Genomic DNA, 12,526 nt, shown 5'->3' with positions numbered 1-12,526 from the left:
GGCTTCTGGGAAAGGTTTCTCACCCAGAGATACCCAGAGGCAGAGTGGATTTTTTTCTCCCTGGCACTGTGGTGTCTGGGGATGCCTGGATCTGGGGCAGTTCTTTTGCGACTATGAAGGGAGCCATCCTGAGGACACAGTCAGTACACTCAAGATAGCAACAAAAGACAGAACAAACCCAGGCCCTTGATGATATCATTGAGCCACCGTATGGAAGCTCAATCTCCCTCTCTGGAGGGAGTTCCTATTATGACAAATAGTGCTTTTTTTTTTTTTTTTTTTTTTTTGAGATAGAGTCTTACTCTGTCACCCAACCCGGAGTGCAATGGCACAATCTCGGCTCACTGCAACGTCTGCCTCCCGGGTTCAAGCAATTCTCAAGCCTCAGCCTCCTGAGTAGCTGGGATTACAGGCCTGTACCACCACACCTGGCTAATTTTTGTATTTTGAGTAGAGACGGGGTTTCACCATGTTGGCCAGGCTGGTCTCAAACTCCTGACCTCAGGTGATCCGCCCACCTTGGCCTCCCAAAGTGCTGGGATTACAGGTGTGAGCCACCGAGCCTGGCCATGTTTTCTTATTTACGGCTGCTGACTCGGAGATCTGTTACTAGCATCCAAAAGCATGCTGTATATCTGGACCCAGGTGCCCCCTGCTCCCTGCCTCAGCCTCTGAGGCTGACCCCTGTCCACACAAATTTGTGACGAGCACAGTGTAAGACTCCTGGCCACAGGACCCCTCTTACCTGCTAGAGCATTGCTGATGCTCAAGTTATGGCAACAAAGACTTCTTTCTCTCTCTTCCCCAGAAACCTCATTTTAGATCTTTCACCTCGTCTTGAATCTTGGATCCCTCAAATATAACTTGTACCTTTTGTGAATTACATTTCTGTTCCTGTAACTGGGGATAAACAGGCTCTGCCCAAGTCTTGGGTGCTCCCCAGCTCAGCTGCCCTTTTTCTGCCACCCCCCCGCCCCCCGGCTTATTCAGCTAAAGATCAGACAGAAACTGTTCTACATGTTGAGCCTGGCAAGGCTATGAGGAAGCTGAGTCAAGGTCAGGGCTTGAGAAGACTGGGAAGCAATGAGGAGGGAGATTGCAATATGATGGTTTAGTACTCAGAGCTTGGGAGGCAGGTCATGGAGGAAGGGAGTGTGCAGAAGCCTGTGTGGATGAAAAATGGGGCAGGCTGCCAGTGGAAGGCGCACCCACCTAACACTCCCTTCCCCTTCCCATCAGCCCGCATCCAGTGTTACGTGTGGATTTCAAAGTTCTCCTTCAGTAAACCTAGACTCTCCACAGTTATAGTGGTTCAGAATTTGACTCCAAGTCAACTAAATTCCAGTTAATTCAACATACAGATTGCCTACCCCTGCGCTAGGTACTAGAAATGCCTCAATGAATAAACAACCCCTGCCTTCTAGGAGCTCACTGTCATCAAAGTGGTTTGCTGTTCCTGCCCCAAGTCTTGCATAGTCTGTCCCTATCCCCACCATCCTTAAAATCGTAAGATTCTCCTCTTCCCTCTGCATCCTTCTTTCCTTCTGATTCCCTTGAATATTCACCACTGCCAGGAAGAGTTCCCTGACTCTCACCCTCGGGTGCATCCAGCAACCCTTGGAAATTTCCTGTTGAGCTCTGTCTAGTTGGGTTTATAGCATGTATCGTTTCAGTCTTCAAACATGAGTGTGAGTGTGTGGGTGGGTGTGGGTGGATGGGTGAGCGTGTGTGTGCACGCGTGCTCACATAAATGTGTTTTCCTCATTCCAGCCAAATGCCACCATCCCAACGCATTGTCATCTGAATGCATTTGGAAGGCAGCCCAGGCCAATGCCCTCCTGCCCTTTACTGTCCTCTGAGCTCTTGTCCGGCTTTTCTAGATGTCTCTCCTTGATGTTCTGCCAAGACCTCAGACTCATTGCACCCAAAACTGTCCTTCCCAATCTGCTTTCACTCCTCTTTTCCCTTTCTTGATTTGCATCCACATCAGCCACCCAGACACACCAACTCAAGACCTCTAACTCATTCTCCAATAGACACAGTCTTGTATAGCCAGAAACTCAGTCTTGAAACTCGAGTTTCATCCTTGTGAAGAGCCACACCCAGTCCTATTTAACACAAAACTCACACTCCTACAACATTCACACAATTCAGTCACACAAAAATAAAATCAGAACCATACAGCGAGCTCTGCAAAAAGTCACTCTCCTGCATAGTCCCAGCAAGGCATGTATGGTGATAAATACATGCACACACTCACACATACACAGTCCTGGGTGACAAGCTTTTCACCAGGAACATCTGGGGAAATGAAACATCATAAAATCCAATCATCTTGAACCCAGACCCAGGACCTGAATCCATCAATCCTTCTGGGGAGGATGGCGGGCTTTGCCTTTCCCCTGTTCCTGACAACCCTGTGATTTGTGCCTGCTCCATGGGTGCTGGTGCCATAATTCATCTTCAGTGCCCACAGGATAACTACCCAGCCTGGCATTTTGCCTGACACAGGCTCTGGATTTGCCTGTGCATGTCCTCCTGGCCTCACAGCCAAGCTGCGTCCCTCAGCTGGGGGTGGCATGGGGATCTCAGGTCATATAAGGCTGTGTCTCCCAGGAAACAGCAAGGCTGCAGGGTGGACCACAGAGATGTTTCCATCACCCTGTGTCTTCCAGGATCCTCTGTGCGAGCACTTGGTCAGAGAACTCCAGGACAAACCCCTCTCTCTGCCTAGACCACACTCAAATCCAACCTGCCTTAAACAAATTGGCAAAGAGGATTCAAGCAGCCTGAACCTGGGGCATAGGCACCGATGGTGAGAATCCAGGCTTCTTCCTGCACAGGCAACCTGGAAGCTGCAGTTCCCATCACCTAGCCTTCCCTTTTCTCCATCGCCAACATACACACAGGCTGCCATGACTCTGGGCTGCCTTCCAAGGGGGTGCATCCTAAACCATCTCTGGGGCTCCCTGCCAGCACAAGTAGCAGCTTTGGTGAGAAAGACAAGATTGATTACATATATGTTGATGTGCTAGTATGGAGGGTCTGGATGAGTGGCTGGGGGGATAATAGGGGTGAGGTTAGAGGACAAAGATCCAAAGTTACAAGGCTATTGACTTCAAAATGGGAAGGACAGATTTTCTTCCTAATTTGTGAGATCTGGGAACAAGGCTGACTTGCACACGAAAGGCTCCTGAAGGGGCTTTGTAATACTGCAGGGCCTGGTTCATCTCACCCAGCATCCCCCCGAGCCTCCACCCATGAAGGGCAAGCAGAACTACAGTGAAGAGGGGTCCCCCCAGGGATTCACTCCTAACAGACTCTGCAGAATCCTGTCCAGAATTGCCCTTTGACCCATGAGCACCCCTTTCTGTCTGGGAACATTACTGATTTGCCCTTGTTCCTTCTCCGGTTCTCATTGGGGGAAAGATGGAAAATCAAATGTTGTCAGGATAACTGACCAACCATTTGGAAAACAATAAAGCTGGAATTGTCCTTCACTCTTTACACAGAAATAAACTCAAAAGGATAAAAACAAAGTGTAAAAAGTGAAACCACACGAGTACTAAAGCAAAGTGTGAATATTTGTATTATGGGCCTTTCTAAGCACAACACAAACTCTAAAAGCAGTAAGGGAAAAAACCCTATAGACTTAACTGCATAAAAATCAAGTACTTATGCAGGACAAAAAATACATATGGTTGAAAGTCAGGATGAAGTAGAAAAATATAAGGAATACTGTCTTTAACATACGAAAGACCTCCCACAAATAAGAAAAATACAAATATTCCAATAGAGAAATGGGCAAAGAACATGATCAGACAACTCGCAGATGAAGTAAGAATGTCCATCTGTCCATTAAGAACCAAGTACATGCGCTAGTTCAGTACTGATGAAAAATGCACGTGGAAGGAGGTATCAATTGTCACCTATAAGGTGGCAAAAGTTGTTTGTTTGTTTGTTTTTGTTTGTTCGTTCTTTTTTTGTTGAGACAGAGTCTCACTCTATCGCCCCAGCTGGAGCGCAGTGGTGTGATCTTGGCTCACTACTACCTCCGCCTCCTGGGTTCAAGCAATTCTCCTGCCTCAGCCTCCCCAGGAGCTGAGATTACAGGTGCCTGCCACTGTGCCCAGCTAATTTTGTATTTTTAGTAGAGATGGAGTTTCACCATGTTGCTAAGGCTGGTCCCGAACTCATGACCTTAGATGATCCACCCGCCTCAGTCTCCCAAATTTCTGGGATTACAGGCGTGAGGCACTGGGCCCAGTTTTTTTAAACTGACAATGGTGTAAGAAAGGGGGCTTTCTCCCACACTGCTGATGGTGGAAGAGATGTGGGAAGGTTCATTGTATCTGGAGGCCAGCAGGCCAATGTCCCCACAGCAATAGCTAATACATATAGCTTTTATGACACACCAGGCATTGTTCTAAGTGCTTTGCATATTAGGAATTTATTTCATCCAAACAGTAATCTCATAAAGTAAATCCAGTTATTATTCCCATTTAACAGATGAGGAAACTGAAGCCCAAGAAGTTAAAGATAATTTTCTCAAGATCTTTTTGCTAGGAAATGGCAAAACTGTTATTGAATCCAGACATGTGACTCTCCTATGCTGTTCCATACCAAAATGTTAATTGTTCAAATCTTTTGTCCTAGAAATTTTACTTCTGGGAATTAATCTTAAGGACGCAATTAGGCAAGTGCACAGAGATGTATACACAAGAATGTTGCTCTGTATGTCAAATATATCAGTGAAAAAATGGGAACAATATAAATGTTCAATAGGAAATCCATTGACTAGATTATGTTACTTCCATAAAACAGAATGCTATGCAACCATTAAAAAGTATGATGTATATTTATATTCACTGATATGGAAAGATTTCGACAACATATTGTTGAGTGGAAAAGCAGGTTGCAAAACAGCATGCATAGTATGATCCCATTTAGGTAAAATTATATATATATCACTCAAGATCTGAGAGGATGCTCACCAAACGCTAAAGGTTATTATCTTGAGATGGCGGGGATTTCAGGGAATTTTTACTTTCTCCTTTCTTCCTTTCTTGTGTTGTTTGGATTTTGTACAGTGAGCATATATTATCTTTGTAAACAGAAAAGGCAATTTTTTAAAATTAGCCTCCTGGAATTGGCATCTCCTTATTTGTATCTCTCAGTGCTTTGTTCAGTCAACCTGTAAAGAGACCCTACTACGTGTTAGGCACCAGTTAGGAGGAAAAAGAGAAACAGACACTTAGAAGGCATCAGGGGCAGAAGCAAGGCCACAGTGGCAAACATGGGGAGAGAGGCACATATGTCTGCCTGGTTGCAACAGGAGCTGGGCCAGAGGCAGAAAGGCAGAGAGAAGATGGACCAGCGAGGAGGAAAGACGAGGAGGTGCAGACCCAGGTACTTGGTATGAACGCTATGTCTTGGCTCCCAGGTTGGCTAATGCTGTCCTGTTAATGAAGTGAGTGATTAATAGCCAAGGGGATAGAGAGCTGGTATATGAGATTAATCCCAGTTAATGAATCCATTGTTAGCGGCATTAAATAGCAACAGGGGGGAGGGTGGAGGCAGCCTCCTCTCTCCTCTTGGCGCATCCAGACCTGGGCTGACTCTGCAGCCATGGGAGAGGGAGGCTCTTGGCATGTGGTGGGGAGAGAGTAGAGAACAGGAGGAAAGGAAAGGAGCACGTATCACATCCCTGCTGGAAATCAAGTGCTTTTGCACACGCTGTCTCCTGCTGAGCCTCAGGCAGGCGCACATCACCCCGATTTTGCTGGGCCACGGAGATGACAGCTTGCTCCTGTCCCTGGCTGCCGGATCCTCATCTGCCTGACTCCTGGCCAGGTTCTTACAATCAGGCCACACTCACTTTCGAGGGAAGCTGAGTGACAAGGTCCAGGAAGGGGGAATGAGGGCGAAAGAAGGGGAGTGAGGGTAAAAGAGGGGAAGTGGTCAGTAGCCACTGGAGACAGGTGAAGATGAAGGGACGTCGGAAGCTCTTCAGGAACCAGGACAGGAAGAGTCCTGTGGTGGAACACGGAGGCAGAGACAGAGTGGGCAGCAGAAGGGCTCGGGGAACAGCGGGAGCCCAGGGGTGAGGCAGCCTTGCTGGACATGACTTCCCTCCCAGACTTAAGTCTCAGGGGCATCCTGAGACAAGGCATCAAAACAGGGACATCTGTCTGCCCAGCTGCCCCTGCCAGGTTTCCAGCTGACAACCTAGCGCCATCTGAGAGGACAGAAACCACTCACTCCTGCCTGCCCCAAGGCTTCTTCGGGGATAGATGGGACATTTCCCAATCCCTGCCTGTCTAGGCACTGTTCCTAAAAGCTGAAAACATGCTAATTTGTTTGACCATGAAAACCCTAAGCAATTGGTGGTGTTGTTCCCATTTTACAGAAAAGGACAATGAGGCTCAGGGACAGACACTCTCGCCCAAGATCACATAGCAAGTTGGTGGGACAGCCTGGTTTGGAAACCGGTTCTACCTGGCTCCAGAATCTATGGTCTCGCTGCAAGTCTTTCTCCCCCTGGACCAGTCATCCTCAAAGTGTTGTCTCCCCAGAACCATGGGGCTGGGATTAGCAATCTATGTTTCCATAACCCTTAGTGCTTCTGAGAACCCCTGCCCTGCACAGGCTTCCCTGCCTGGATAGAAGAGAGCATCGTTCCCAGGGAGATGCCAGACAAGTCTCCTGAGAGGATACATCTTCCAGACCTACAAAGGCCAAAGCACCTAGGAGCCTCTTCTGTCCTCCAGCTGCACGCTCTCCCTGGGCGATATCATCCTATCCCATGGTTTTCCACAACATTTATATGCTGACAATGTCCCAATTTATAGCTCCAGTCCTGACATCTCCCCTGAATTTCCATCACATACATCCAGCTGCCCACCTAACATCTCCATTTAGATGTCTAAAGCCATCTCAAAATCAAAGTGAATCCTAATTGTCCCCAAACCTGCTCCTCCACCATCTTCCCCATCTCAGTAAAGGGCACCGACATTTACCCAGTTGCTCATGACCAAAGTCGTGGAGTCATGCTTTACTCCTCCCTTTAGCTCATAGTCCACATTCAATCCAATAGGAAACCCTGTTGCTTCTGTTTTTGAAATATATTTCAAAGCTGACTGCCGTTTACCACCTCCACGCTGCCACTGTGCTCTGTCTTTCTCTTCTCACCTGGACGTGTACAGCAGCTTCCTAATTAACCCCTCAGCTCCCAGGCATGCTCCCTACAGTCTTATCTGTTGCACTCCATGGCCAGAGTGATTGTTTTAAAACCTAACTCTGAGATGGTGTCACACCTCTGGTGAAATCCCACGAACGACTTCTCAACCCATTTAGAATTAAATCCACAGTCTTAGCTTTGACCTCCAAAGTCCCATATAATATACACGTCCATATCCTTCACTTCTCTCCAACCTCAGCCACTCTCTTACCACACCTGTCTTCTTTCCTTCCTCAACCCAGCCCCGATTACAGCAAGCATGACCCCTACCCCCACCCCAGGGCCTTTGCACAGGCTATGCCTCTGCTCAGGATGGTCTACATGGGCTTCATTCAGTTCCCTGCTTAAAAGTCAGAGTGACCTGGCCAGGCATGGTGGCTCATGCCTGTAATCCCAGCACTTTGGGAGGCCAGCTAAGTTTTACATTTTTAGTAGAGACTGGGTTTTGCCATGTTGGCCAGACTGGTCTCAAATTCCTGGCCTCAAATCACCTGAGGCCTGGAATTTGAGACCAACCTGGCCAACATGGCGAAACCCCTTCTTTACTAAAAATATAAAAATTAGCTGGGTATGGTGGTGGGCACCTGTAGTCCCAGCTACTAGGGAGGCTGAGGCAGAAGAATTGCTTGAACCCAGGAGGTGGAGGTTTCAGTGAGCCGAGATCACACCACTGCACTCCAGCCTGGGCAACAAGAGCAAAACTTCATCTCAAAAAAAAAAAAAAAAAAAAAAATTCAGAGTGACCTATCCTACCACCTCCTCATGCTCTTGATCTCCTTACTCAGCTTTGTTTCCATATAGCACTCATTATCACCTGTCATAACCCCAAAGATTTGTTAGTTTCATTGTCTATCTCTCCTGTCAGGCTGGCTGTACACTGCATGGGGGCAGGGACTTTTCCTTCACTCAACAACCAGAATGGTGTCCACATGGAAGCTGTTCAATGAGTATTTGCTGAATGAACGAGTGAATGAATGAATTTCTCAGAATTTTTTCCTTACCTGAAAAATAGGCACACTCATCTCATAAAATTCCTGAGAAGACCAAATAAATACATTAAAATACCTAGCTCATGATTGGCATAATGTGGGTCCTAATCAAGGGTTTTTGTCACTTTTAGATCTTCTCTTCCCTCTGCTGCTGAAGAATCCATGCTGGCTCTGTGTCTCCTAGTACCTTGAGTGTGGGCCTGAACCTGACCAGGCTGGTAAAGGGTTGACTAGCGTTCACCAAGCATTGGCAAATAGGTAGACTGTGGTCAAGTCTATGTCTCATTGTCCCCTGGGAGAAACCGACAGCAATGAATTCACATCTGTATGATACCTTAGTTTCCTCTATCCTGACATCAATCAATCTTCACCACCATCTAGTGAGATACCCACTATTATCCCATTTCCAGATGAGGACACTGACAATGCAAGTGATTTACCTAGCACTGTAGCTTCAGGATGTGGCCAAGATGGGAATCAGCCCCTAGACATCTGATGCCAAGACCTCTGCTCTTTCTCCTACCTCAGGACTTCCCTGCCTGGAGCGTACTTCCTCACTTCCGAGTTTTCACTTGCGTTTGGACTGCTCTCCTCTCTGCTTCAAGTCTCTGACTTCTCTTCATCTTCTGAGATCCAGCTTACCTTCCTCCTCCTCCTGGAAGCCCTCCTGACTCTCCCTCTCTCCTCCAAGCTTTTCTGGTACTAGATTCTATACTCTCTGCCCTGTTCTCCGGTTGTCTCCTGTATGTTTTCTCTCATCAACTATAACAATAGTGACACAGAAGTTTTGTCTGTTTGTTTATTTTTATAAAGTCTCACTCTGTCGTCCAGGCTGGAGTGCAATGGCACTATCTCAGTTCACTGCAACCTCTGCTTCTCCAGCTCAAGAGATTCTCATGCCTCAACCTCACGAGTAGCCGGGACTATAGGTGTGTGCCACCACGCCCGGCTAATTTTTATACTTTTAGTAGAGATGGGTATTTGCCATGTTGGTCAGGCTGCTCTTGAACCCCTGGCCTCAAATGATCCACCTGCCTCAGCATCGCAAAGCGCTGGGATTACAAGTGTGAGCCACCACGCCTGGCCAGAACTTTTCAATTACATTTGCTATACAGGCAAGCAGATGAGAGATACATAGAAGAAAAAAAATAAAAGTTCCCCTTCACTGCCTTGCTCCCCAGTCCCATTCCCACTGTCAACAGTCTAGCCTGACCATACATGCACTCACATGCTGAAAACCATGCCTAATAGATAGGATCATATTGTATCCATTCTTCAACTTGATTTTTTTCACTTAGCAACATGTCTTAGTGCGTGTGCCCTATCAGCACACATAGACGCCCTTTTTAAGAGCTGTAGGTCTATGGATGCACAATGACTCATTTAACTGCTTCTCTATTGGTGGGCATTGGGGTTGTTTCCAAGTTTCACTATTACAGGGCAGCCTGCAACAAACAATCCCATGTGTGCCTCTCTGAGCACATGTGTATTTCTATGGGAGAGAGAACCGGAAGTGAAGTCATGTGGGAGGATTGCCCCTTCAAAGAAGCAGAGTCCATTTACATTTCATCAGTGGCATGACACACCCACCCATTCCATACTCTGAATTTACAAAGCAACTCCACAGCACCATCTTATTTGCCTTTCATAAGAACCCTGAGAGGTAGTAATGTTAGTACCATTTTACAGGTGAAGACTGGAATTCAACTCCATCCTGCCACTCTCCAGGGCTCAAACTCACATGTGGTCCTTCCTGCGGACAAGACAGGTCCCCAGACCCTGGGAGTGGAGGCAGTGGTGGGTGTGCGCTCAGGAGTCCCAGCAGGGTCATGAATATTAGAGGAGCGTGGGGGATATTTGGGGTGGGGGGAGGGAGTATACAGGTGAGGGCACTTGGTGGGGGCTCAAAAGCCTGAGGAGGGGCTTTCTTCCCACTCCTTCCATGGCTCAGAGGAGCCTGGGCTCAGGCTGAGAAGCAGGGCTGCTATGTTGCCATGGAAACAGAGGGTTCCTCTCTCCCTCACAGCAGGAATCACGGTGATTGGGGGATGGGGGGTGGGAGGAGGACGTTTCCCTGGCAGCACCAAGGGTTGGAGCTAGGAGGCTGGTCACTCCTCTCCCTCCTCCCATTCCTCCCTTTCTCCTCCCCACCCCACTGTCCAGGCGGGCAGCCAGCAGGAGGTGTCAGTGGTGGGGCTGGTGGGGCTGGTAGGGCTGGTATGCACCAGGAAGGGAGACACAGTCTGCTGTTGGGTGGGGTGAGGGGTCCGGGTCTTCCCAAAGAAGCTGCAGAAGGTCCCTGCTTTTAGGCATCCCAAGTGCATTAGGGGCACACATACACCCTGAGTGCTGCTAAGATACTTTCACAGGACAGAAGCCTCCTCTCACGGTCACTCAGAGAGTCACAGAGTCAACCCCACACTCCAGCCCAGCATGCCCAAGCTTACCTGAGGTACATGTGCATATGAACTTCTCAAAAACACACACACAGAGCCAACCACTTACAGGCAGAGTCACACACTGACATGCTTATATATGGATGGGCTTGCACCCTCAGTCACACACAGTCACACCTACACATACACACTGCATGCACCTGCTACCTGATGCATGCTTGTGATTACATATTTATGTGCGTGCAAATATGTGCATGCACACACGCACCTCCTTCTGCCTCTGTGAGTGATTCTCAGTTCCTGGAAACACTTTTCCTTTCTCTTCACGCGTCATCCTACTCACTCCTCCTCCTCTTCCCTGTGTCTCCCCCCACCCCACTGGCCCTCAGCTTGTCCTTGGCAGGAGCCCTGCCCTCTGAGCTTAGCCCTGGAAGGATATGCTGTCATTTCCAAGGGAGCAGAGTCTCAGATGCAGACAGCGCTCAGCCTTGAAGACACAGAAAGGGCTACGGTTGGTGTTGGCGGGGTGGGTGATGAGTTTAATACCCCACCCATCTCCCTCCCCTTCCAGATGATACTCCTGCCCGATCCTGCACTGAATTTAACAGCAGCAAAAGCCACCCCGCTTCCCAAACAGAACAAAAACCTCCTACAAGCTTGCCACAGTAAGTAAAATTGTGAATATCCAAATAACCATGATTAATAGCAACAGGCAGCTAAGTAGCTGTTTACTGAAGGCTTGAGCACCAAGTACTAAGTCCATGGTCCCACTTATTCCTTATATCAACCTTCTAGGTGCGGAGTGTTATATCCATTTCAGAGAAGGAACCTGAAGATTAAAGAGCTCATAGAACTTCCAAATGATGGAGATGGGCCTCAAACTCGGGTCTGCCAGATCTGGATGATTCCTAACCAAGGGCCCCCTAAACTTGCACTGCCAAGGTCGCATTCACTGAGCTCCTCACTGTGCAAGGGCACTTTGACAAGAGAGTCAGAGTATCCACAGGTTGACTGACACCAGGAAAGCAGACACCTCCTGGTGGAAATGGAATACCAGACCTTCCTCTCCCTGGGGCCCTTTGCTCATTCTCTGCCTCCCACCTGAAGAACATTTGCTGCTCATCCCTGGGACTCTCATCCCCGCCCTGGATCTGGACTTTCTTTCAGCATCTCCTCTTCATGTCACCAGCTTGCTCAGCCTTCCAAATCCCCACTGCAAATCAATTCTTTTTCAGAGAATTATTCTAGTTCCATTTCCCTTCTGGCCCGCTCTGGCCAGACCCAGAGAGCAGTTTGGTACAACCACAATGGCTCATCAAAGTGTTATGCTAAACACAGCTCACTTAATTCCTAAGAGGAATTGTATTCTTGGTTACTATTTTTTTTTTTTCTCTCCACTACACTGAGATAATATCCCCCTAGCTTTTTGAAGATAAAATGTTCTTTTTTTTTTTTAAAGTGTTCATACTTGGCAAAATTTTAAGTTGCCACACTCTATGGGTTCCCTTTTTTTCTTTAAATAAAAGGGCCTGGGAACTAGTGATTGCCTACTAATCTAATCCAATCCCTCATTTTCACAGACTGGAAAAATGAATCCAAGAGAAGAGGCTTAACTTGTCAAAGAATCAGCTTTATTTGTGAGCTGCACAGACTCTGAGGTCAAAAGACCTGGTTCGAAGGCAGCCCAGCTACTGTGTAGCTAGTAGTTTGCCACAGTTAGGAAGTCACCAGATCTGTGAGTCTCAGTTTCCTCATCTATAAAGTGGGTTGAGAATCAATTAAAATATTACATGGTTATCACTTTGAAACCATAAAATACTATCAAGTGTTAGCTGTCACCTAATCCTTCAACTGCAAAGCTGGAGCAGAAGCCAAGCCTCCTGACCCATGTCCTGTTATTC

The sequence above is a fragment of the Mandrillus leucophaeus genome, unplaced genomic scaffold (genome assembly GCF_000951045.1).
Source record: "Mandrillus leucophaeus isolate KB7577 unplaced genomic scaffold, Mleu.le_1.0 Scaffold67, whole genome shotgun sequence".
Classification (NCBI taxonomy): domain Eukaryota; kingdom Metazoa; phylum Chordata; class Mammalia; order Primates; family Cercopithecidae; genus Mandrillus; species Mandrillus leucophaeus.
This window is presented reverse-complemented; position numbering follows the sequence as displayed.